This window comes from Puma concolor, chromosome B4 (genome assembly GCF_028749965.1).
Source record: "Puma concolor isolate L17-30 chromosome B4, mPumCon1.1.hap2, whole genome shotgun sequence".
Taxonomy (NCBI): Eukaryota; Metazoa; Chordata; class Mammalia; order Carnivora; family Felidae; genus Puma; species Puma concolor.
In genome coordinates, this window is record NC_141673.1 from 107049470 (window position 1) to 107073473 (window position 24004).

General features: G+C 36.2%; 1 protein-coding gene and 1 pseudogene across 5 annotated transcripts in view; one reads left to right on the plus strand and one right to left on the minus strand.

Moving 5' to 3' along the window:
• Window positions 1-24004, plus strand: part of ADIPOR2 (adiponectin receptor 2) — an 80683-nt gene that overhangs the window by 6325 nt on the left and 50354 nt on the right. Inside the window, exon 1 of one of the 5 annotated variants that reach the window (XM_086714431.1) lies at window positions 4453-4700. The exons of the other annotated variants lie outside the window; for them this stretch is intronic. The gene's annotated coding sequence lies outside the window, so the exon portion shown is untranslated. Of the gene's footprint in view, window positions 1-4452; window positions 4701-24004 lie in introns of those variants that run through there. 5 annotated transcript variants of the gene reach the window in all.
• On the minus strand, window positions 47-3386 carry LOC112867927 (protein SDA1 homolog pseudogene; annotated as a pseudogene).

A 24004-nucleotide genomic window follows, 5' to 3' on the forward strand; every position in this document is an offset into this window, starting at 1 on the left:
CAAAAGTTTATGTTATAGTGCCAGTTGCTTTTCTCTGAAGGAATGCTTATTTTTTGATTGGACATTCTGGCTCCTCCTTGAAGCTGTTCAGCTTCTTGGAGATTTTGTTGCTGTTCTTCCTTGGAAGTGTGATAACACGTCAACCTATTTACCATTAGCATTCTCTGCCTCACTGAGACAGCTACTTCCCCATGCATCTTTTTTGTTCTCTTCCTTTTTCTCAATTTCCAACACTTCTGTTCCTAGAATATAAGCTTTAGCATCTAATTCTCCATATCCTTGTACTCTTGATTTTATCTAGTCTTACCCTGGAATTTCTTCTGCATCTGAGAAATTCATTGTTCAGAAGAACTGAGTCAAAGTTGCAGCAGACATCATCAGATTCTTTACTTTGAGTGTTTTATACTAGGCCAGGATTTGGGGAAATGGAGTCATTGAGCGGTTATCTTTTTCTTAGAATCTCCTTCATTGATTCCTACTGTCATGATTTCCTCAGAGTTCTTGTCCACAACAAAATGGGTGGCCTCAATTATGAGCAATGACTGATTTCTGGGACTACCAGCTTATGAGATGTTTGTGCACAAACAGAAGGATCTTGCTCCTTCTCTTTGGTGCTGCTATAGAAACCTTTGCACAAAGGGATAGAAATTAGAAAAAGCTCATGAATTCCCACCAATCTGGAGATAAGTTTGTAGAGTATCTCTTTAGAGCTCCTTAGCGGCAATAGTATTTCTGCAAAACCTTGGGGAATCAGGACTCAAATGGATAGCTGAGAAGTTAAACACCTCTGTTTTTTTCTCTTCTTTTGTTTCTAAGCATTTCCATAACCTTTTCAACCTTTCCTTGTATTTGGAGCCTGTTTTCCTTATGGCATACTGCACTAAGATTCTTAGTCACTGTCCTGTTTCTCTTGTTCTTTTTTTCCTAGGAGGAAGGTCAAGGTAGCAACAAATACTTTGGTGACCTTAGAGAAGCATGAATTGTGATAACACTGGCAGTCTTGGCATCATTTCAGATGTTTCTTCTGGAGTTCAGTCATCACTTTCAAAGATATCTTGGCTACAGTTGCATTGCTGTCTCTTAAAATGTGCATATGGAATTCTGCAATAGTATATTCACTTTCTTCTTCTTCTTGTTTTAATGTTTGTTTATTTTTGAGAGAGAGAGCGCGTTGGTGAGGGGCAGAGAGAGAGAGGGAGACAGAGGATCTGAAGTGGGCTCTGCACTGACAGCAGAGTCCCATGCAGGGCTGGAACTCACGAGCTGTGACATCATGACCTGAGCTGAAGTCGGGCTCTTTTTTAAAAAAAATTTTTAATGTTTGTTGATTTTTGAGAGAGAAAGCATCAGCAGGAGAGGGGCAGAGAGAGAGGGAGACACAGGGTCTGAAGCAGGCTTCAGGCTCTGAGTTGTCAGCACAGAGTCCGACGTGGGGCTCGAACCCACAAACCATGAGATCATGACCTGAGCCAAAGTCGGACTCTTAGCCGACTGAGCCATCTAGTATTCTTGTATTTTACACTTTTTTCTTTTTTTTTTTTGTAATTTTTTTTTTAACACTTATTTATTTTTGAGAGGCAGAGAGACAAAGCATGAGTGGGAGAGGGGCAGAGAGAGACACAGAATCCGAAGCAGGCTCCAGGCTTTGTGCTGTCAGCACACAGCTGGATGTAGGGCTGGAACCCATGAACTGTGAGATCATGACCTGAGCCAAGTCCTGATACTTAACCGACTGAGCCACCCAAAACCCCTCTTTATTGTTTTTAAGGAGGCTTCATGGCCAGTGCAGAGTCCAATGAGGGGCATGAACTCACAACCCTGAGATCAAGAGTTGGATGCTTAACTAACTGAGTCACCCAGGTGCCCCAGTATTTCACAGTTCTATTCTATTCTGTTACAAATGAGTGTATAAAATCTTAGAAGCTTATATGGCAATGTAGAAGTTAAAAGAAGAACAGTAGTGGGGTGCCTGGGTGGCAGTTAAGCGTCCAGCTCCTGATTTCAGCTCAGGTCATTATCTTATGGTCATGACATTGAGTCCCACATTGGCTCTGTGCTAGGCATATAGATTTAAGATTCTCTCTCTCCACCCTCTGCCTCTTCCCTGCTCACTCTTGAGTGCTCTCTCTCTTAATTGCTCTCTTTCTCTCTCTCAGAAAAAAGAGCAAACTTGATGGGTTGATCAGATTCTTCTCCCAGAGATCAAAGATTTGCAAAATGTTATTGGAAGATCTGTGTTCAAGATAGTGTAATTGTAGGAGAGCAGATCTTTCAACTCTTGAGGAAAGTTGTCTAGATGTTCTGGGTAGCAGTGACCAATTGGTGCCATAAACGTCACCAACTTTGCCAGTTCTTTGCTGGGTTTATTTGGTTGCAGTTTGAAAATCTCTACTGAGATTTGCATTGAAGTTGATTTAGAATTATGTTAGGTGGTGCTTACATTCTGTAGTTATTCTTCCTAGTATTTTCTTAGATCTGTTCATCTATTAAGATTTCCTACTTAGCCCTTGAAAGCAGTGTGATTTTGCCACTCCTCTTAAAAAAATCTGAGTGATGGCCAGTAGATTATATATTTCTTGAGGGTAAAGAGAGGATAGCTTTCTTTATATCAAACAGCAGTCCTGGTGTATAGCAAGTAGGGAGTAAATGGTCTTTTTAAAACCTAAATTGGATTGTATTCTTTTGCTAAGTGAAGTGCTTCAATTCTGTTAAAAATAACCTTTTCAAAGTCTTTGTGAAATACAAACTTGAAAAATTGCAGCTTTATCTCCTCTTTTAATTCTAAAATGAAATAAGGCTGATTGATATCCTAGAACCTGTTTGTTAGGAATAATTAACCTAATCTATTTAATAAGTACATTTAGTATTCAGTTTTGGAAGTTAAATGGATTAAATAGAGGATTTGTTTCACGTGACCCATGGTTTTGATTTTTCTGTTTCGTAGTATACCATGCGTTAGAAGGGATGTATGCTGGTTAAGTGATTATATAGCCTGACTTACTCAGACATTTTAAGTGTCCAGACAGAAGGAAAAGTGAAGCTAAATTGTGGAAACCGCCAGAATGTCTTCAGACATGGGGAAAATAACTGTGGGAAAGGACAATTGAAGTTTTTTGATGTAAGAGCACAGAAAAATAAGATTTTTTTAATAGCTGACTTACAGTATTGCATATTCTTTTTGGACTTCTGTATTTTCCACGTTATGTACTAGAAAACAAAGCATATAAAGCATATGGTCTCGAAGAGACAAACTTAATTACCTTATTAAATTTTGGCCAGCTAGGCCTTTTGTATGCATTTTTTTGTTAGTATATTGCTGATTATTTTTCACTGGCAGCATATTCACTTTAATCCTATGTGCCCCGAAATCTTACTTTAGTGAGCATGTATACATAATTGTATCTGTACATTCCTTGGGTCAGGGAAGAAAGTGGTGATAGTAAAAACTGTTTAGCATGTTGGAACAAGAGGGTTACTTTTATTTTCTTGGAATTTATTTATATCCAATTTCATCCAGAAATGTAATAAAATATAAGGAGGAAAAGGAGGAAGCATAATTCAATGACTAAGAATAAAATTTGGATTTGGGTTTTCTTGGCAGCAAAGGTAAAAATGGAAATATGGTAAAATACATACCACTAAACTGGAAGGAGGAATAAGACCAATTTTCCAGGGGTAAATCTTTTCTTGACAGATTTTAAAGAACTGTTTAAATTGGGAATTACATAAAAAGCTGTTTCTTTAATTTTTTGTTTGTTGTTTGTTTTTGCTAGAGGCCCTAGTTAAAGGGCTAGGACCAAGCATTAGCATTTCAAGCCAATGGAAGAAATTTTTTATGGGGTTTGGTTTGAATTTGGGCTGCACATGTGTTTTTTATTTGGCTAACAGATTTTTTTTTTCTTCAAAATACTTCAAACATTCAGAATACAGAGACCAATATAATTAACATTCATGTATCTACTCTACAGCTGTATTAAATCTTAACATTTTTCTCATTTCCATTTTTTTAAGAAAAAAATTGCACATACAGTTGAAGCACCTTCTTGGATTACATTTCAGTTTCTTTAAAGAAGTAATGATTAGGGGCGCCTGGGTGGCGCAGTCGGTTAAGCGTCCGACTTCAGCCAGGTCACGATCTCGCGGTCCGTGAGTTCGAGCCCCGCGTCGGGTTCTGGGCTGATGGCTCAGAGCCTGGAGCCTGTTTCCGATTCTGTGTCTCCCTCTCTCTCTGCCCCTCCCCCGTTCATGCTCTGTCTCTCTCTGTCCCAAAAATGAATAAACTTTGAAAAAAAAAAAAAGTAAAGAAGTAATGATTATCATGAATTTGGTGTTGATCACTCCTAATGCCAATTTTTATGTAATAACTGCATAGAAATACGTTTGTAAACAAATCATAATATTGTTTTGCATATTTTCAAACTTGATGTAAACAACGTTCTGCATATTCTGTAACTTGTTTTTCATGAAATGTCTGTATTTATTTATTAAAAAAAAATTTTTTTTTAACGTTTATTTATTATTGAGAGACAGAGAGACAGAGCATGACCAGGGGAGGGGCAAAGAGAGGAGGAGACACAGAATGCGAAGCAGGCTCCAGGCTCTGAGCTGTCAGCACAGAGCCCGATGCGGGGCTCGAACTCACAAACCGCGAGATCATGACCTGAGCCGAAGTCGGATGCTCAACCGACTGAGCCACCCAGGTGCCCCTATTTTTAATTTTTTAAAATTTATCTTAGAGAGCGAGACTGCATGACAGTGTGGGAGGGGCAGAGAGATAGGGAGACTGAAGATCCAAATTGGGCTTTTGTGCTGACAGCGTAGAGCCCGATGTGGAGAGCCTCATGTAGGGCTGGAACTCATGAACTATGAGATCATGACCTAAGCTGAAGTTGGAGGCTTAACCAACTGAGCCACCCAAGCACCCCATGAAACATGTCTTTTAGATTCATATGAAACTGTTGATACATTACCATTTTTGACCTACAAGAATGACAGTTTCCTGTGGTTCAGCCTAATTATAGTCATCACTTTTATCTGGGGTACAATTACATTATTATATGAATACATCCATTTTTAATTTATCATGTTGATAGGTATTTAGGTTGTTTCCAATTTTTCCTCTTTTAAAAACAATGCTACGTTGAACATTCCTGATTAGGAATCCTTGTGCACATATTTCAGCTCTTTGGCAGGTTTTCTAAACTGCATGTTGGAAGCCATTAATGGGTTCTGAAATCAGTTTTAATCAGGAATTAAAATAGGATAGAAAAGTATTAGGTTGTATTACAGGCAGTATGGATAAAATGTTTTGTGAAAATTTTGTTTCTTTTTGTGTATGTGTATTTATGTGGTTACTAAGTGTTTTTTTTTAAGTTTATTACAATTTTTTTTTTTTAATGTTTATTTATTTTTGAGAGAGAGAGAGAGACAGAGCCTGAGCTGGGAGGGACAGAGAGAGAGAGGGAGACACAGAATCCAAAGTAGGCTTCAGGCTCTGAGCTATCAGCACAGAGCCTGATGCAGGCCTCAAACTCACAGACCGGGAAATCATGACCTGAGCTGAAGTCGGATACTTAACTGACTGAGCCACCCAGGTGCCCCTGTGGTTACTAAGTTTGAAATGAAGTGAAAATTACCCAGAGATGAAGTTATTGGGTTGGAGATTATGGAGATTATGGGAACTTTTAACTATGTCATAGATTGCCTAATTATCCTCCCAAATTGTGCCACTTTATTTTAGCACGAGAACATGAGAATTTGCTGTTTCCAAATCATTAGGATCCATGGCATTGCCAGATTTTTTTATGTGTTTACAAATCAGATGATATTTTTACAGAAAAGTATCATATCATCTTTATTTTTCTTGATTAATTATGAGATTGAACATGTTTCAATTGTTGAGTGACTATTCAAGTTTCCATTTCTTGAATTGACTATCTGCTACCTGTCCTGCCTATTCCTTTGTCTTTTTAAATTGATTATAGGAGCTTATTAAATATTTTAGTTGTGTCTGCTAAATGAATTACAAATATTTTCTTCCAAGCTATGTGGTTTATTTGTTAACTTTTTATATGGTTTTGTTGAATATAAATGATTATTAAATCTATCACCATTTTCCTTATTTGTGTCCTTTGTGTCTTAAGAAATCTATTCCATACCCCAAGGTCATTAAGAGTCTTCCATATTTCTTTCTAAAAGTTTTTGAAAAAATGTTTTGAATATTTTGCCTGAAAAAAAAAGGTATTTTTATATAATAGGAGGCAGCGATCTAATTTAATTTTTTATATGCATAATCAGTTACTACAGATTTAATCTAATTTTTTATATGCATAATCAGTTATTACAGCACCATTTAACAGTGTGTTTTAGAATTTGAATTGTTAATCTTTTAAGCAGTTTTGGTTCAACACAGTGACAGCCTTTGTCTTTACTCAGGCTGTTTCACATGTTCAAGTTTGTGACTTCTGGGCAAGAGGAAATGATTGAGCGATTACTTGATTCAGAAGTACAACCTAGATGAGTAGATAGATACAGAGCATATTTGTAGATCTCACCCATGTCATTTTTCTCAACCACTTTTGTAATAGAACTGGTGTGCAGTTTAAGGATACACTTTGAGGAAACAGATTTCTGTCTTTTGAATTGCTGGTTAATATCCACAGACTTTGGAAACCAGATAAGCAGGTGTTCCATTGACATCTTGATAGTTGAAACTTCAGAATATAGTTGACCTTTGAACTACGTGGGTTTGAACTGTGCAGGTCTACTTAATACGTGAATTTTTTGTAGTGCAGTACTGTAAATGTATTTTCTCTTATGATTTTCTTAATAACCTTTTTTTTCCTCTAGCTTACTTTATTGTAATGGTACAGTATATAATACATATAGCATAAGTCCAGTGTCTTCCCTCCAATTCTGTTTCTTAAAGGCTTAGAACTTGACTTTATATTTTGGGAATTTGACAAAATAAATTCAGATTTTTTTTTTTACTGAGGAGTAGAAACTTTTTTGGTCATGTTTATGGTTTAGCTTTTTAAAAAGTCAAATTTATTGAGTATAGTTTACATTCTATAAGATTCACCCTTTTTTTTAGAGGTACAGTTCTGTGAATTTTTGCAAACATTGCTGAAGGATTTTTTATGCCAAAGTGGACTTGATAACTAGCGGAAAGGCCTATAAAGTAGCAGTGCAGCAAATAACAGTTGGCATCTTTTTATCACTTTAGAAATCTTTATAGGAAGATTTGCATTAGGCATAACAATAGACCAGTTGTGTGGTCTGCTCCACTGACTTTTCCCCCAACTGTCATTCACATGATGGTGGGATTTGTTTTTTTTTTCCCCCTCAAGAAAGTTGGTCAAGTGGGATATGGCAGTTAGAACAGGTTCCATGTGATTTTACTTAAAAGTTGGCCTACTTCATGCTAGGGCAAAAAAAAAAGTAGTGTAAATGATTCAAAGTGTTGCCTGTCTTTATATATTCAAAATAATTAAAAAAAATTTTTTTTGATGTTTTTATTTTTGAGAGAGACAGTGTGAGTGGGGGAGGGGAAAAGAGTGAGGGAGACACAGAATCTAAAACAGGCTCCCTGAGCTGTCAGCATAGATAGAGCCTGATGCAGGGCTCAAACCCACGAGCTGTGAGATCATGACCTGGGCTGAAGTCAGATGCTTAACCAACTGAGCCACCCAGGCTCCCCTATTCAAAGTAAATTTTAAAAAATAAACTGTTTGATTTGAAATGTTTCTTTGTGTTTATAGCAGTTAAGGTTTTATGAACATGAAGGCTTGAGAATGCTTATCTTAAAAATTGAGATATTTCTTCTTCTCAGTTGTCAGCTGTACCATTTTCTTAAGGGCTGTATCAGTAGCATATGTTGGGAACTTTTCCCATTTTATCAGTCACTCCCCCCCCCCCCCCATTCCAGTTTTGTTTTATTGACATTTTTCTACTCAAATGTTTTGAGTGTCTGGGGAAGAATTTCAATTTTAATCAGTCGTTTCATTGGTTCTGGTATGTAGCAAGGCTCTATGTTCTTCCCTATTTTTTTTGACTGTTTCTTAATATTTTCAACGTTGTTGTAAAGTACAACATATTATCAGTGTTCAAACTCCTGATTTTGGCATTTAAGTAGTATGCATTTAGTAGAGCTTATGTTTCATGGAAACAGAGGGTTGTGAATAAGAGCATTCATTGACTTGGGTGTTAGGCAGAGTAGGTTGATTAGGTAGGTTAGTTTGCCACTTGTAAATATAGTTAACTCAGGCAAGTTATTTAGAAGTTCCCTGGGGGTTTTGTCATTTCCAAAATGGAGGAAATAATTGTACCTATCCCCCAGATTGTTGTAAAGATTAAAGAGATAATTCATGGGAAATGTTCTTTGCATGTAGTAAGTACTCCTCCTCTTTCTCCTCCTCCTACACATCCAACAAAGGTTTTGAGTTCCTACTTTGCATCCGTGTTATGAAACAAAAATGGATTCTAAAGGTTTTCTGACCCTAAGAAGTTTCCAGGAGGGGAAGGCAAACATGTAAATGGATAAATGCAGTAAATTGTGACAGGTGTTATAATAAAAACATTAATAAGAATAAAGGAGTTAGTGTTAGGAGCCTGGGGAGGTCAGGGAAATTAATTTCTGCCCCTGAACTTCTTACAAAGTTTGAGTAGTAATTCCCTATACATTTATTTGCCAAATACTTTTTTTGAATACAGTTAGTGTGTGCCAGTTGCTGTTTTAGGTGCTAGGAATATAGGAATAAAGAAGACAATGTCTGTTCTCTCAGGGGCTTTCATTCTAATGGGAAAAGAGCAGTAGTAAACAAAAATCTCACAGACAAGAAAGAGATTAAAAGGTCATGTGGTAAGGAGTAAGTTGAGTTAGGAGGTGCCAATTTAGATTGTGTAGACAGAAGGATTCTTTGAGTAGGTGACTTTTAAATTGAGATCAGCATGTGTAGAAGGAGCCTGCAATGGGGATGATCAGAGGGATGAGCATTCCAGGCTTTGGGAAACCTGGTGACATAAAGCCCTTTGAGCTTTTGGAGTGTTAGAGGAACAGACAGGTCAGTGGATGCAATGTAGTGTGCAAGGGGGACAGTGGTACAAGAAGAGGTCAAAGGTAGGGCTAAAATCAATTAAGGTTTTGTAAGCCAGGATAAAGGTTTTCTACTTATAAAGGAAAGTTATTGGAGGGCTCAAAACAAGGGGGTGCCTTTTGATAAAGATCACTGTGACTGCTGTGTGAGTAGTGGATTCTGGATTCTAAAGCATAAGGAATGGGGATAGTTGGGTAACAAAGATGGAACCAAGGAGACCTTTATAGGCTAGTGTATTAGGACAGGTGAGAGAGATTTTATTTTCTGGCTGAAACCAGCAAGTAATAGAAATGGGTAGATTTGGACTATGTTTTGAAGACTGAATTAGTAGGACTTGCTGAGTGTATTATGACAGCTCTTATTACGTTCTTTGGTGCCTAAATAATGTTTTATAGGTATATGTTGCATCACATATCACATGGTAATAATTGTGAAGAGTATTATGTAAACATTTTAGTAATATTATATCTAATTTTGAGCTTCTTTTTTTTTTTTTTTTAAATTTTTTTTTTCCACGTTTTTATTTATTTTTGGGACAGAGAGAGACAGAGCATGAACGGGGGAGGGACAGAGAGAGAGGGAGACACAGAATCGGAAATAGGCTCCAGGCTCCGAGCCATCAGCCCAGAGCCTGACGCGGGGCTCGAATTCACGGACTGCGAGATCATGACCTGGCTGAAGCCGGACGCTTAACCGACTGCGCCACCCAGGCGCCCCTCTAATTTTGAGCTTCTTATGCTAGATAGGATATGAAAAAAATTGGGTAGAGTCTAGTAAAGTCTCCAGGAAATGATCAGAAATTAAAAAATGAGTCCTTTATGGAAAAACTTAATGAATAAGAATTATTTAGCCTGGATTGGTCAAAGTTGAATTAACAATAATGATTTGCAGCAAACTAATGGATATTATCATTGTGGAAAACTAAAATGATGATGTCTTTTTTTTTTTTTTTTTTTTAATTTTTTTTTCAACGTTTTTTTATTTATTTTTGGGACAGAGAGAGAGACAGAGCATGAACGGGGGAGGGGCAGAGAGAGAGGGAGACACAGAATCGGAAACAGGCTCCAGGCTCCGAGCCATCAGCCCAGAGCCCGACGCGGGGCTCGAACTCACGGACCGCGAGATCGTGACCTGGCTGAAGTCGGACGCTCAACCGACTGCGCCACCCAGGCGCCCCAGATGATGTCTTTTGATATTCATCCTGAATACTATGGATTTCTAGACCTTAAGGAGTATTAAATATTTGAAGAAATGCTTGTGGGAGAGCCTCATCTTTAGAGACCTTTGAGAATCTATTGAATGATTTCCACTTGGTATAAAGAATTGAACCCATCACATATTTTGAAATTATGTATTGGGTTTGATTCTTTATATTGCTTAGTGAGAGAAGAGTAGGTATTGGTTAGTTATCATTTCCATACTTTTGCATTTCATTATGTGATTATAAGCTAGGGCTTCCGCCATTTAGTTTAAACACTACATTTATACTTAGCTAATTCTTTTGTATACTATGGGTACCTCATCTTCCAAATAAAAAAATGGCAGAAAGAAATGCACAAATTTAATGAAATGGCATTAAGGTGGTTTTTTAAATTAAAAAAAAATTTTTTAATGTTTATTCTTGAGAGAGAGAGAGAGACAGAATCAAGCAGGCTCCAGGCTCTGAGCTGTCAGCACAGAGCCCATCGCGGGACTCAAACTCCCAAACCATGAAATCATGACCTGAACCCAAGTCGGGTGCTTAACTGACTGAGTCACCCACGTACCCCTAAGGTGTCTTTTTAATACTGGTTTGTCATTAGTGTTTGTTGTGACCAGAAACTTCACAATCTTCAAATATGACTATCGCTACTTGGTGTGTGGTATTTAGCTGGGCTTTCTCACTAGTGATCTCATTCTATTGCCAACCTCACAGGGCATGATTTAAGTTAATTCTTGGTGCTTTGCCTCTGTTAGCTTATTCAGTTCTCACAACTATGCATGACATGGAGATTGTTGACTCTTTTACACATTAATTTGCCATCTGCCATGGACCTTTGAAGTTGTTAAAAATTAGTATATTAAGTCTTCAGATTCTGAGGGCCAGTAGTGCAGTGTCTCTTTGTATTAGTTGGGACACAGTGAGTAGGGTGTAATAGTTGAAATCTAGGAGCATCACTTTCTAGTTCTATAATTAGATTATTCAGTGGTAGAGGACAGGCTGCCAAATATGTCCCCAGGTTTTTGTTGGCTTCCTCTAAGGTGAAAGTAGCCAATTTCAAAGTGACTGGAAAGTTGTATACTGAAACTATTCTGTGGTCTATCATTCCACACTGAGGTATGCCTTTGAAGTTGGTGCATGGTTAATGAGATTCCTGATATCAAATTCATGCTTTTCCTTCATTGGAAACCTGAATGGTACAAAATGTTCTACATGGAAGTATTGGTATGTTGTGTCCCTTATTACCTCCTCTTTCAGACTTCATTGTGAAGTAAAATATAGTGGATACAAATTGTTCAGATTTAGTTGTTCAACTAATGGAATGGAATTATTTTTTAGGATGGAATAGTTTATTCCATCAGTAGAATCAGTAAGGATATTAAAGGTGCTAGATTTTCTTTTGAACCCTAGCTTTTTCCTTTTTAACCACTATCAATGAAGTACTGATGTGTGTTACTTGACTGGCTTAAGTTTTTACAGAATTCGGATGGAAGATTTCTGTCACACTAACTGCAGGGAAAGTGGTTGATCTCTTAAAATTAATACTTACAGAACGGTACAGTGATGGGGGAGAGGTGTCCTCTGGATACTAGAATGTTGTTCCTTGCTGGTTATGTGACATTTATGCTTTGTGATCTTTGTGAACTCTGCGTGCTTTCTTGAATGTATTTTTTACATCAGTAAAAAGTTTATTAGCAAAGAGGCAATGCAGTACTGTAGTATATTTTTCTGGATTGCAGCCTTGACATCTTATTTCACAGTTCTTAAAACTTTAATTTGGTACCTTTTTCTATATTTTACAGGCTGTGGACTTTATGGGCTCTAAGCTGAGCATGTTTTTTTGAAATATATTTCTATTTTCTTTATTCATCCAATTTTTAATGGTAATTTGACTTACAATTTTTAAATTTCTTTTCATTTATTCCCCAAGTAGGGATCAGTGAATTGAGCTTTCTCTTTGCTAATATTAATCATTTATTAATAAAACTATAGAAGTAGCATTGATTAATAAGAGCACCAGGAATGAGCACTAGAGCACTAGATTGAAATTTTAGCTCACCAGTTACTAGTTATGTGTTAGTTACTCAGACTGTTTTGCTTTATGTCCTCATCTATAAAGTGGGGATTGATAGTACCCATCTCATATCTCACAGAGTTTTAACTGAATTAATTCTTGTATATTACTTAAAAGACACAGTGCCTGGTGTATCGTAAGCACTAAATAAGCTATAGTTGCTATTACCATTTTTCTTACTGTGATAAAATATACATATGAAGTTTACTATTTTGAGCATTTTAAGTTTATATTTCATTAATGTTTAATATATTTACAATGTTGTGTAACCTTTACCAGTATCTATTCCAAAACTTTTGAATCACCTAAAACAAAAACTAACCATTAGCAATAACTCGCCATTACCCCCTCTCACTAGCCCTGATAATCTGAGTTCTGTCAATTGTACCATGAATCCAAACTTAATCCTCTTTTGTTATTTATTAATAGCTTAATATTTCATTGTATGTTTTTAAAAAATTTTTAATGTTTTATTTTTGAGAAGGAGAGAGAGAGAGGAAGAGAGTATGCATGGGGGAGGGGCAGAGAGAGAGGGAGACACAGAATCTGAAGCAGGCTCCTTGCTCCAAGCTGTCAGCACAGATCCCGACATGGGGCTTGAATTCAGGAACCTGGAGATCATGACCTGAGCGGAAGTCGAACGCTTAACCGACTGAGCCACCCAGGCACCCCATTTCATTACGTGTTTATATTACATTTTGTTTATCCATTCATTTGTCCATGGATGCTAGTAGAGTTTCCATGTTTTGTCTATTGGGAGTATTGGTATACAAGTATCTATTTGAATTCTTGTTTTCAATTTTTAGTATATGTCCAGGAGTGGAATTGCTGAATCACAGTAATTCTGTTTACCTTTTTAAGGAACTTTTGAGGAACCTGTTACTCTTGTTTTTATTATCATTATGGTCACCATTATTTGGTGAAATGTATTGAGATTTTTTTTTTAGAAATTACTACCGAGGTGCTATTAGCATTGTGGTATGTATTTTTATCGGAAACTATGTGCATGATTTTCCACTCCTTGCATTGAAATTTCTGGTGTGGAGTATTATGTATAAAACTGTGGAGCTGGACTTGCCTGCTTTCTCTCTTTTTTTTGAATTAAACTTTTCTGTTGGAGATAATTGTAGGTGCATGTGCAGTTGTAAGAAATGATACAGAGATCCCCATACACTTTGCCTAGTTTCTCCCACTCCTAAAATCTTACAAAACTATATCTAGTGTAATATTGTAATCATGATACTGACATTGTTTTTTCTTTTTATGATACTGACATTTTTAAGATACAGGACAATTTTTTTTTTTTAATTTTGAAATTTAGTTTACAGAGCAGAGAGGGGGCAGAGAAAGAATCTTAAGCAGGCTCCATGCTGAACTCAAAGCTCCACAGGGGGCTTGATCTTTCGACTGTGAGATCATGACCTGAGTCAAAATCAACAGTCAGACGCTTGACTGAGCCCCCTAGGCGCCCCAAGATACAGAACAATTCTGTTACCCCAAGGATCTTTCATGGTGACCTTTTATGACCGTATCCACTTCTCACTCCTATGCCTTCCTTAAGTCCTGACAACCACTAGACTGTTCTCCATTTCTGTATTTTTGTTATTTCAAGGATGTCATAAAAATGGAATCATACAGTGTATTACTTTTTGGGATTGTTTTTTTTCTCCCTAATTAAAAAATTGTAAAATGTATATAAAATTTACTGTCTTTTTTACTACACATTTTAAAAATGTGCAGTCATGTTGTGCATTGTTTAGCCATTTATCTATAGAATTCTTTTCATCTTACAAAATGGAAACTATAAATTAAGCAGTAATTCCCTGTCCCCCCCCCCACCCCCCAAACCCTGGATACCATCTTTCTACTTTCTCTCTCTGTGATTTTGACTACTTTAATAAGTTCTCTCATACAAGTAGAATCATGTAGCATTTGTTCTTTGTGATTGGCTTATTTCACTTAGCAAAATGCCACAGTTCATCCAGGTTGTATTGTGTGTCAGAATTTCCTTCCTTTTTGAGGCTAAGTAGTATTTTGTATGTATAGACTATATTATTGATTCATTCATTCATTGATAAGACACTTGGGTTGCTTCCATGTGTTAGCTGTTATAAGTAACGCTGTTATGAATATGAGTGTATAAATGTCTCTCCTGGACCCTGCTTTGAATTCTTTTGAGTATATACCCAGAAATAGAATCGCTAGATCATATAGTGATTCTATTTTTAATTTTTTTGAGGGAACTACCATACTGTTTTCCACATCTTGCCTGTTCTTTTAAAATTGAGGGCAACATAAAAATCAAAATCACAAAATAGGTGAAGTAATACATCGTACTAATATCTAATAACAAGCCCAACTTATGATTAAATATAAATAATTTTAAATTTTTTTTTTTCAACGTTTATTTATTTTTGGGACAGAGAGAGACAGAGCATGAACGGGGGAGGGTCAGAGAGAGAGGGAGACACAGAATCGGAAACAGGCTCCAGGCTCTGAGCCATCAGCCCAGAGCCTGACGCGGGGCTCGAACTCACGGACCGTGAGATCGTGACCTGGCTGAAGTCGGACGCTTAACCGACTGCGCCACCCAGGCGCCCCAAATATAAATAATTTTAAATCCTTTTCTTTTTTCCATTTGTCCCCCTAGAGAATGGGACATTTATTCGTTCATTCAAGAAACCTATATTGAATGTCTCCTGTGTATCTTGCAATTTGTTTCAGCAGTGAACAAAACAGGAATCCTTGCCCTTATGCAACATGCAAACTATTGTTTTTTAAAAAATACATTTCCTAGAATAGGGTTATATTTCTAGACCTGAAGTGTCAAACAATTAAGTTAGCAATTTCTTCAGGTAGAAAAAATTGCTTTTGAGGTACATGTACCTCGGTGTTTTTAAGCAGTGTAATAACTTTATGCAGTATTATTTGAAGGGAAAGTGAAGTCTATGAAGTGGGAATTTAAAATTTTCCGTTGCTTTTCCATTAGAAAGGCAACCTGGTGTTAGTACATTTGCCTGGGAGTCAAGAGATCTAGGTTCCAGTCCATCATGTAATATTTGGTATTCTCCTGGATTCTTCACTTTCATTTTTGTCCCTCACTTCTTTTTAAAGGATTTTGGCCACTGTTGTTAGGCTGGTAACTATGTTAGATCACTTTTGTTACTGGTAACACCCAGTACTATTTTCAAGCTTATTCTCTTTTCTTAATTTGTGCTTCCTGATATCAGCTGAATATTTGTTACTTCAAACTTCATTTCCAAAAACAAATTCATTACTTTCCCCTTTAACATCCCTTCATCTCAATGAATGGTATTCTCTAAATACACTTAACTGCCTAAGCAAAAAACCTGAGTCATCTAATGTCTTTGTATTCTTCATTGACCCTCATTTAATCAGTCATCCAGTGTTGATATTTCTCTACTCAGTATATCTTGAATCTGTCCCTTGTCCTCTAATTTTTGAATAGACCTTACTGTTCTTGTTTGCATGTGCTCTTTGCACAGAATACCTTTCATCTATTGTGATTGGCAAACCCCCTCTATAAAACCTTGAACATTTTTTTTTGGGAGAAATGTTGTAGCATGTGTCAGTACTTCATTACTTTTTTTTTTATTGTGAAAAAAAATACAATTTACATTTTAACCATTAAAAAAATGTTTACTTTGAGAGAGAGGGAGAAAGTGAGCACGAGTTGGGGGAGGGGCAGAGAGAGGGAAAGAGAATTGCAAGCAGGCTCTACAGGTCAGCGCAGAGCCCAAAGCAGTGCTTGATTTCCTGAATCGTGAGATCATGACCTGAGCTGAAGTTGAGTCGGATGCTACACTGACTGAGCCACCCACATGTCCCCATTTTAACCCTTTTTTAAGTGTACAATTCATTAAATACATTTACATGTTGTGTAACCATCCCCACCATTTCCAGAACTTCTTCATCATCCTAAAAAAAATATGTACCAATTAATAACTCCTACTCCTTCCTTTCCATTCCTTCTGGTAACTTCTGTTTTACTTTCAGTCTCTGTGAATTTGCCTATTCCAGTAACCTCATGAAAGTGGAACCATACAATATTTGTCTTTTGTGTTTGGTCTGGTTTATTTAGTACATAGCATAATGTTTACAACATTGGTTCATGTTATAGCATGTATTAGAATTTCATTTCTTTTTATGGCTGAAGAATAATCCATATTATGATTATACCACATTTTGTTTATCCATTCGTCTGTTCTTTCAGCTTTTCACCCATTGTGACCAGTCCTGCTATGTAGATTTGTTCTCTGCCCTCCTCTAGCTTTATATTTATATGTATACACACATACACATTTTGTAAGGTGGTTACCACAGTCCAGTAATTGACACATCTATCAACTGACAGTTACCTCCCCCTCCCTTATCTATCTGTCTAGTAAAAACACTTAAGATTTACCCTCTTAATATACAATGTTAAGTATGTATACAAGTATTCAAGTATACAATATTCAAGTATACAATACAACATTATTAACTGTAATCACCGTGTTGTATATTAGATCTCCAGAACTTACTCATCCTGTGTAACTGAAATTTTGCACCCTTTGATTAACCTCTCTCTGTGTCCTGTACTACCCAGCCCCTGGCAACCACCATTCCTTCTGTTTTTTGAGTTTGACTTTTTTAGATGACAAATGTTAAGTGAGCTCATGCGATATTTGTTGATCTGTGTCTGGCTTATTTTACTGAACATAATGTCAAGTAATTATTAACAGTTATAATTATATGTAATATATATTAATATTACATATTAATATATATTGACACTTAATATTAATATATATTAATATTACATATTAATATAATTGACACTTAACCATCTGAGCCACCCAGGTGTTTCTAGAGTTATTTTTAATAGTTTTGTTTTATAACTTTTAAAGTTAAAAGTGATGCCCACAACATCATTACACTATTATTCTGTATTTGAGTCTATACTTGCCTTTGCCAGTGAGTGTTATAATTTCATATGTTTTCATGTTATTAATTAGTATCCTTTCATTTCAGTTTGAAGAACTCTTTTTAGCATTTCTTGTAAGGCAGGTGTGGTGGTGAAGAACTCCCTCAGCTTTTGTTTGGGAAAGTCTTTATATCTCATTTGTTTCTGAAGGACTGTTTTGCTGGGTATTGTTGGTGAAGATGGTTTTTTGTTTTTGTTTTCTTTTAGCATTTTTAATATGTCATCTCATTTTCTCTTGGCCTGCAGAGTTTCTGCTGAGAAATCTGCTTATTGCCTTATGGAGGTTTCCTTGTATATCATGAGTTGCTTTTCTCTTTCTGATTTCGAACTTCTCATTTTGTCTTTAACTTTTGAGATTTGGTTATAATGTGTTGTTGTGTAATCATTTTAGGATTGGTCCTATTTTGGGACCTCTGAGCCTCAAGTATCTAGAGGTCTATATCCTTCCCATAATATGGGAAGTTTCAGGCATTGTTCCGTTAATTTTTTTTTTAAGTTTATTTATTTATTTTGAGAGAGAGTGTGAGCATGTGCACGAATGGCAGAGGGGCAGAGAGCGAGGAGAGAGAGAGAATCCAAAGTTGACTCTGCGCTGTCCATGCAGAGCCTGACTTGGAGTCTTGAACCCACAAACCGTGAGATCGTGACCTGAGCCGAAGTCAAGAGATGGACGCTTAACCAACTGAGCCACGTAGGCACCTCTCTGCCATTGTTTCTTTAAATAAGTTTTCTGCCTTTTTTCTCCCTCTTTTCTTTCTCAGAAACTTCTCTTTCTGAGAGAAAGAGCCTAAGTCCCCATCCAGGTTATACCAGCTCTCGGGGCATACCCACAGCCCCTTCTTCGTGTCCTAAGGTAACCTCTGACATCAGGGACTACATTTTGCCTCGTTCTCATGTGAAGTCTCCGCCCCTAAGCAAACCTGGGGATATGCATGACAGGTAGGACAGCACCTACACCTACTGTCGTTGGCAATGGTCATCGGCCTGGAGAGGAAGAAACCATTCCATAGTTTTCCACACGGCGGATGAGAAGGCCCTCTCGGACCAAATCCAGGAACTCCCTTACTGTGAGCCAAGGACCGGTGTTTTGTCGTTTTCCTTTCAGTTGTGGTTAGAAGTAGACATCACCTACAACTGAGATTTTTCACCATATATAAGCGTAGAGTTCAGTGGTATTAGGTGCAACATTCACGTCCTCCTCGTTGCGTTCTCTCTTTCCATTCCATTTGTTGTAGTGTTTTAAGATTTATGTGTTTTTTTTTAATTTTTTAATTTTTTTTTAATATATGAAATTTATTGTCAAAAAAAAAAAAAAAAGAGAAGTCTTCTTTCTGGGACTCCCACTATGGGTATTTTGGTTCATTTGATGGTAGCCCATAATTCCTGTAAGTTTTCTTCATTGTTTTTCATTTGTTTTTCTTTATTCTTCTCTGACTCAGTAATTTGAAATGACATGTTTGAGCTCAGAGATTCTTTGTTGTGTTTGATTGAATATGCTTTTGAAGTTTTCTATTGCAGTTTTCATTTTATTTATTGTATTCTTCAGCCCCAGAATTAGTGTTTGATTATTTTTTGTGATTTCTATACTTTTGTTGAACTTCTCGTTTTTATGTCTTTTTCTGATTTCATTGAGTTGTTTATCTGTGCTCCCATGTAGGTCACTGAGTTTCCTTAAAAAGCAATTTTGTTGTTTATACTGAAAGGCTCCCATTTATTTTTTCCTAGGGCAGTGCCCTGAAGTTTTGAAGGCCGTGTACCATCTTTCAATCCAGGAGAGTTGAGCCAGCCATCTGTGATTGCTTTGTCTATGATTTTCAGTGTTTTGCGTGAGCTGGTTTCATTGGGGAAGAGCACATGGAGTGCTGGGGGCACATGGGGCCTAGTTGGGGTTATCTTCAGGTAATGTGTCTTATGAGGTTTGTGGGTAGGCCTCTTGCTGGAGCCTGTGAGTGGTCAGTAACATCCATGGCACTTTATTGAATTCTGTGCCCTAGTTGCTGTGAGCCCTGTTTCTCTTCCCTGCTTTGTCTCAGTGTTCTGGGTGGAATGAGAATGAAGGGGCCCCTGAGCAGCATCCTGTAGATCTGGGGAAGTGGGTGCTCATTTTGTTCTCACTTTCCCCTGTGGTAGAAATCACAGGTGGAAGGATTCTTTCTTGGCACTGATCTGCTTTAGGGAAAGTATGCCATTGGTGAAGTTGTAACTGTTCTTTTTACTTTCTTCAGTGTACTTACTTGCAGATTTTTTTCCTCCAAAGAGCTTATGAGACCTTTGGGAGCTTATGGGACTCCAGGGTTCCCACAAAGGTACTCTAGTCCATGGGCAATTATCAAAATTGCTGTTTCGTGGGAAATGAGTGCTGAAAACTCCTGTTCCTTCTTGTTGATATCACTCTCTGTCGATTCCTTTTTAAGCAACATATTAGATTGTAAGATTTTTCGTGATGTTTGCATGACTTAACTGATCATGTTAACTCAGATAATAAAATGATTTTGGAAATGTTTACAATGATTTAGATTGGACTTTATATTGAACTTTGAAGAAATTGATGTATAAATTCCTATCTATAGAAAACAGTTTTAAAGTGGTGTTGAGATAAATCTCTAGCTTTGAAAAATGTGATAGACCAAGTTGGACATTTATTTTCAGTGTTGGTTTTCATCATAACTATGTGGTATCTTGTCATCAGTTGAGTTGTAGTCTGTGGATGATTTTGTGGTAATTATAAACTAAGTAAGAGATGAGTAAAAGTTTAAGCTTAAGACATTTCTTCTAAAGTCTTAAAAATTTGAGGGAGGCATATGTCCCTACTGTTCACATCAAATTCTTCACTTTCCATTGAAATCATTAGTCATTCGTAGTCACTAAGTGACTGAAATTAGCTGGCAATTATATAGATTCCTCACATCTTCCCCCTCTACCCCTCAATATGTGGTGTAATAGTTGAAAGCTGCCACTCAACTTTTTTTTTTATTCCAAATTGAGGACAATTGAAAAAATCACAGATGGATAATTTGTGTGCAGTTTTATGTAGGTAAAACTAGGAGTGAATTGATTTCTGTTTGGGGACTGGGCAGCTACTTCAGACATTGCTAGAATTATATTTCATGGCTTATGTGTTGCTAAATATAATACATGAAAATAACCAATTCTAAAAGGAAAAAAAATATCACTGATTAATCCACTACTCTATCTGAATGATTTTAGTTTTTTTATATTTGTTTTTGTCAAAGTTTCTTTTTAAAAAAATTAGTACCTTGTGTTTTTTTCGAGCAATTTTAAGTTTTTAGAAAAATTGAGTGGAAAATACAGAGTTCCCATATGCCCTCTCATTTCCTCCAGTTTCATCTAGTATTAGTATCTTTCATTAGTATGGTATGTTTGTTATGTTTGACGTGCCAATATAAATGTTAATATTAACTAAATTCCACAGTTTACAGTAGGGTTTATTCTTTGTGTGGGTTGTGACAAATGTGTGTATGTATCCACCATTACAGGATCATACAGAATAGTTTCACTGCCCTAAAAATGTCCTGTGCTCCACCTATTCATCTCTCTTTCCCATGAACTCCTGTTAATCACTCATCTTTTTACTGTCTCCCTAATTTTGCCTTTTTCAGAATGTCAGCTTTGAAATCATATAGTATGTAGCCTTTAAAATGGCTTCTTTCCATTTAGCAAAATTTCCTCTATGTAAGTTTCTTTGCATGACTTAATAGCTTGTTTTTTTTTTTTATTGAGTAATGTTTTGTTGTATTGATGTATCATAGTTTATTCACCTATTGAAGAACATGTGGTTGCTACAACTTTTGGCAATTGTGAATAAAGCTACTATAAACTATTTGTGTAGCTTTTTGCATGGACGTAAGTTTTCAACTCATTTTGGTAAATTGCCTTTTAAACTTTTGTATTATACACACACATTTTTATATAGCTGTAAAGCTTATTTTTATCTAATTGTGATAAGCATTTTATCTTGTTCTTTAATTTTAAGATACCATAAATAAACTGTTCGTACATTTCTAAATGTTATTTAATATTCTAATAAAAAAACACAACAGTGGTTAATTGCTTTTTTTCCTCCCCAAAATAAATACCTTTGTGCATATGGATTTTCCTGTTTTTGTATTGCTTTAGTATCAGTTTCAAAGAGAAATTTGAAAGAGTAGGATTTTAGGTCAAGGAGTCATGGCTGTTTTTTAGATAATTCTTGGTATATAACCAGGTCTGCAGGTCTTGTTCTATGTAGATTTGAGGTTTACTGCAGTTTATATTGCTATCTAAACAAGAGTAATACCAGGTTATGTGTAATTCCAAGGTCTAACTGTTTAGCTTTTAAGCTTCTCAATGGTTTCCCTTAAGAAAGTGGTGATACTGTGGTTTTTTTTGTTCAAAAATTAATGTTTGTTATCTGTATCTTCTGTTCTTGATTACTTTAGAACACTAAATGTGCATTTAGTGTAATTAAATAAGATTTTTTTCACAAATACTGCTTTTTATAGGTGGGGAAACAGGATTTCCTTGATATAGCATGCTCTTGGAGATGGCCCTAAGAGTAATTAGACTCTTGAGACCTGCATTAACTTCTTTTTTTGCAAGTTTTAAATATCAATATCAATAGAATTACTGAATCAAAATTTTTTTTTGTAGGTTATTAAATTAGATTTTTTGGAGCTGCATTTCAAATATAGAAATTTAAAGTTAGGAAAATACAGAGGCACCTGAGTGGTTCATTCGGTTAAGTGTGTGACTCTTGATACTGGCTCAGGTCGTGATCTCACACTTGTGAGATCAAGCCCTGTCTTGGGCTCCTTGCTGAGCGCAGAGCCTGCTTGGGATTCTCTCTCTCTGTCTCTCTCTACCCTGCCCCCATGTGTGCTTTCTCTTTCTTTCAAAATAACTAAATAAACTTAAAATCAGGAAAATATATTTCTAGTTAAACCTTGCACCCTATTTTTGGCACAAAGAATTTGGTCAGAGTTACTGTGCATATTGTTGGTCTATTTTCATTTCCACTTAGAGCATCATAGCTGACTGGAAAGTGTGAAACACCTGAGTTTGAACTCTCTTTTTCCATTTGCCAGCTGTGAGGCTTTGAGTTACCTGCTCAACCTGTCTGAGCCTCAGATTCCTCAGCTGTAGATGGGAAGTATTGAATCTTTACAGTGGTTATGAAGAATAAATCAGATAAAGGATACTTGACATCATATGTTTATATTAAATAATGTATATTTATTTCTGTTTGAAATGGTGGTCTCCTTTTGTTAGATATTCAATGTCTAAATACTTGTTCTTCAGACAGATCGTTTAAGTATATTTCAGTGTGCTTTTCATAGTTGAAGTTGTATTTGTTTTTGTTTTTAAAGAGAGTACCCAAGATACTTGGGGATTTTTTTTTTAAGCAAAGAGTATTAATAATTTGTCATATAGAAAATGTATGTTTGTTACCAGGCTTTAGGTTTTCTGCTGAATTGTTTCAAAATTAGTCCATTCCCTCTAGAGTTGGTACCTAGTTGTCTTCATGGTATTAGTTATAATAATTTCCAAGTTTACCAAATAGAAGTATGGGTCCTTAAAGAAGTCAGTGAGTGATTAGTTTTCCTATAATGCAAAAAACACGGTTTGTTATACTGACTTTTAAAGACAGCATTACTCCAACACTTTTCCATATTCATACTTGGAATTTAAGATTTGGTCAGTGTCTTATTAGAGTTTTCAGGTGTCAAATTCACTTAAAAAAAATTTTTTTTTTCCTATTCAGTGGTGGAAGTAAATGTTAGAATATTATCACTACTTGATTTTAATGTGTTATTCCCTTATGGGCACACCTTGATGAGTTTTATTACTTTGTTTTATTTACAAATTGTATTTAATTTGTCATGTCAGCCAATAAAGCTCCAATTCTATCATTTCTTGTTTTAGAGAAAACAAAACAACCCTTTATCCCCCTGCCTAGGGAGTTTGTATTTTCCTCCCTCTCTTACTGTTTTTGTTTAAAGTGTGTCTGGAAGAATTCCAGAACCTAAAAGAATAAAATACTATATTAGGTGAATTCTCCAGCCAGCAGAAACCATCTTATCTCAAATTGCTAGTTATGCTGGTTTCTCCTTTCTTCCCACCATCACCTTTTGAGGGTGGATAAACTCTGCTACTCAAAACTATCTGGCAGCTTCATAAGCATGCTTATTAATGGAGTGGGTACATTTAAGAGACAAGATTTTCTTCTGTGTTGAATGATGAAGCCATTTTCATGGATTTTTTTCTCTATTAACTCTTCAGATTTCTATTTCCTTTTAAGAGCAAAGGAATATTTTTCTTAAAAATAAGACTAAATAGTTACATTAATTAGTAACAATAAAAAACCCATCTCAAATATATTTGGGGGTAGGTCACTTGTTTTAAAGAATAACATTTTTTGAAAGAGATTCTCTTCAAGATTTCTTGTTTAATTTTATACTGCCATAAAAATTCTTTTTTTTTTTTTTTTTTTTTTTTTTGGTGGGGAAAATAACTTCCATAAAGGCTTCTTTTGGGGAGGAGGGGAGGGAAGGGGCAGTAATTGAGTTGAAAGAGAAATAAATAAATTTTGAGGGTGTGCTATATGACAGACACTGTTAGAGATACATGTGGTGAACAGGACAGACCAG